The sequence below is a fragment of the Psammomys obesus genome, unplaced genomic scaffold (genome assembly GCF_907164565.1).
Source record: "Psammomys obesus unplaced genomic scaffold, mPsaObe1.curated_primary_1811, whole genome shotgun sequence".
In the NCBI taxonomy this organism is placed as follows: Eukaryota; Metazoa; Chordata; class Mammalia; order Rodentia; family Muridae; genus Psammomys; species Psammomys obesus.
The window spans coordinates 1,396,268-1,400,060 of NW_026585689.1; the positions used below are offsets into that span (position 1 = coordinate 1,396,268).

The 3,793-nt window shown below is 38.0% G+C and overlaps 1 pseudogene; it reads left to right on the forward strand.

Annotated features, from left to right (window-relative positions):
- Positions 1 to 211: 211 nt before the first annotated feature.
- Positions 212 to 3,793, forward strand: part of LOC129666071 (14-3-3 protein epsilon-like) — a 4,630-nt pseudogene continuing 1,048 nt past the window's right edge.

Consider the following 3,793-nt stretch of genomic DNA (forward strand, 5'->3'; position numbering starts at 1 on the left):
TGCTGCATAGAAAACTAAATTAAAACAAAGTAACTAGGATTTCACAGAGCAGCATATAGATATGAAAAAAATCAATACATTGAATTATTAAATGAAAGTTTAGCCTATGATAGCATGTATAAGCTTGAAAGCATTTCTAATATCTATATATATTTAAATATATTCTTCCTATGGTGAGACACTGACCTCAGAACAGTGGTTACTTCTAGAAATGGAGAGAGAAAAGACAGGTGAGGGGGTCTTAGTTATATCTGTGATATTGTATTAATATTTGTCAAGCATGACCTGGAATAGATAGGTCCTCCTATTAGCTCCGGTTTAATCTATGTTTCTGACATTGCTTTAAGTATTTTTGTAATATTGCACAAATTATGCTGACACTATTTACACATAAAATGGTATTTGATATACCATTCCATATATTTTTTTATTCATGTGTTTAATGTGTATGAGTTCATTTACATAGGAGCTCTGTAAAGGACATGCCATTTTATGCATTTTATAAATGAATAAATAGAAGCAAAAGATAGGTTTACATATGTTGTGCTTCTATTTTCATTTTAAATTGTGAGTCTACTCTATTTCAAATTTAATGTAATGTGATATATCATATTTATGAATTATATATGTATATAGACATTGTTTGCATGTATAAATTTTTACCTAGAAACATATTTTATATACATTATAAATTAATCAAGAAAAACAGTAGGGAATGAAATAACCAAGGGTTCAGGGCAGCAAGGATTGATTTTAAAAAATTTCTAATCCTGCCTCTATCCATGTCTGTCAACTTATTTGTGGTGAGTCAAATCCTTCACTGTCTTCAGCATTGTCTTCTCTACCTTAAATGATAATTGATAGGACCTATGTACATCAAATATATTTTTCATGATGGCGTGTGTTTTGAAACGTATTTAACAATTGAGAAATTATACTATATAAAATTATAATATATAGAATATATATTATACATATATTTGATATACATAATATATATATATCAAATATATATATGTATGATATACATAAAAAACAGAATGCTTTTTTTTCACACAAAACTTGAGAATCCATCTTAAACTCTATTCTTAATCATTCTTCAGAGCCTGGTGATGGTGGAGCATGCCTTTAATCCCAGTGCTTTGGAGGCAGAGGCAGGTGTATCTGTGAGTTTGAATCTGGGCTACAGAGTGAGTGCCATGACATCCAAGGCTATACACAAACATGCACACACACACACACACACACACACACACACACACACACCAAAATCCCTAAACACTTAAAGAAATGCTCAACCTCATTAGCCATCAGGGAAATGCAAATCAAAACGACCCTAAGATTTCACCTTACACCCATCAGAATGGCTAAGATCAGAAACTCAAGAGACAACACATGCTGGAGAGGTTGTGGAGAAAGGGGAACCCTCCTCCACTGCTGGTGGGAGTGTAAACTTGTACAACCACTCTGGAAAGCAATCTGGTGCTTTCTCAGACAACTAGGAATAGCGCTTCCTCAAGATCCAGCTATACCACTCCTAGGCATATATCCAAAAGATTCTCAAGGACACAATAAGGACATTTGCTCAACCATGTTTGTAGCAGCCTTATTTGTAGTAGCCAGAAGCTGGTAACAGCCCAGATGCCCCTCAGTGGAGGAATGGATGCACAAATGTGGTATATCTACACAAAGGAATATTACTCAGCAATAAAAAACAAGGAAATCATGAAATTTGCAGGTAAATGGTGGGATCTGGAAAAGATCATCCTGAGTGAGCTATCCCAGAAGCAGAAAGATGCACACGGTATATACTCAGTCATATAGACATATACCTAAAGAAACTAATCAAAGAGGAAGGACTCTTGCTAAAATGCTCAATTACTATCCAGAAAGGCAAAGAGGCTGGATATCAGAAGAAGGAGAAAAGAGGGAACAAGTCAGGAGCCTGACACAGAGGACCTCTGAAAAGCTCTACCCTGCAGACTATCAATATAGATGCTGAGACTTTTGGGCAACCTTTGGGCAGAGTGCAGGGAATCTTAGGAAAGAAGTGGGAAACAGTAAGATCTGGAGAGGACAGGAACTCCACAAGGACAGCAACAGAACCAAAAAATCTGAGCACAGGGGTCTTTCCTGAGAGTGTTATTCCAACCAAGGACTATGCATGGAGATAACCTAAGACCCCTGCACAGATGTAGCCCATGGCAGTTCAGTATCCCAGTAGGTTCCATTGGAATAGGAACAGGGACTGTCTCTGACATGAACTGATTGGCCTGCTCTTTAATTACCTCCCCCAAGGGGGAAGCAGCATTACCAGGCCACAGAAGAAGACAAGAAAGCCACTCCTGATGAGACCTAATTGACTAGGATCAGAAGGAAGGAGAAGTCCTCCCCTATCAGTGGACTTTGGGAGGGGCATGCATGCAGAGGATGGAGGAAGAAAGGGATTGGGACAAGAGGAGGGAGAGAACCACAGGGGGGGGTACAAAGTGAATAAAGTGTAATTAATAAAGAAAAAAAGGAAAAAGAAATAAACAAAAATTATTCTTCAAATATATCACTTTGAACACCAATTTCGATTACCACATTAGCCCTTAAAGCAAACAATATTTTTTTTCAACAAACACCGCTCCTGTGGATGTTGTAGCAAGTCCTACAGCATTGGACTACCTTTCAGATTATGTTCTCTGACTTCTGCTTCCCTGTAATTTAACCAGAGCCACAAATGCTGCCCTGGATTGAAGATACAATGCTCATCTCCCTTTGAACACATATTAAACATGGCACTCAGGATACATATCACACGGTATTGATCCCTTTCCTGTGAATGGAATCCAGAATTTACCAGTAGTCAGTTTTTGCTGTTTGTAAATTGAAGCTGCAATCTCCTGGAATTGCAAGGCAATTAAAAATAAAAAGTGCTAGTGAGATCAATGAATAGCATATTTGGGTTCCAGAAAGGAAACAGTGGATGCTGTATGTGGCAATCCACCTGAATCCAGAAGGGCCACACCCTGCCACACAGTGTGGGAGTAACTCAGTTAACTAACGTTTGAGTAACTGCCTGGTTTGTCCCCATTCTATTTTTGGCTTTTTGTTTTGTTTTCTTTTATTTTTGCTACAAGATAATTTGAAAATTTACTTTAATTTTTGTATAGTTTGTCTTTTGTCCATTTTTCTCATTTCCTGCACCTTCAGTGAGATTATAAATAGCTAAGGATAAGAATTCTTTGGTTTTCATCTTGAGCTTTCAGTGTCTTGTGACAGTTTTCCACATCGTATGGTCCAAAATTTGGAGTGATTTCTTTGTACTTTATAGACTTGCAGAACTTACTCCTTCTCTGAAATAAGCTTAGGCTGTTTCTGTTTCCCACCGTTAGTGTGATTCTGATAATGCCAAAGGAAATCCTCTTTTCTCACAAGCCCCCCCCCACCCCCATCCCAACATGGCTGCAGTCCTGGTTCTAAGGTTCCCAAGGAAGAAGAACTCACAGGCAAAGTGTGCTAATCTTGCTTCCAAAGCCAACTTCTTCCAAAGCCAAGAGTGGACCTAAGGAGGCTCAACAGGCTACTTCTGACAGCCAGCCTTCTATGTTTTGATCTACTATTTCTTTATTGCTGTGTGACTGCGATCGGAGGAAATGCGGGCTAGGCATCTCATCATCTGTAGGGGCCATCAAAATTTCATCTGTCACCACCAGGTTTACTCTCCAGTTTTCTCTTTCTTTCTTTCTTTCTTTCTTTCTTTCTTTCTTTCTTTCTTTCTTTCTTTCTTTCTTTCTTTCTTTCTTTC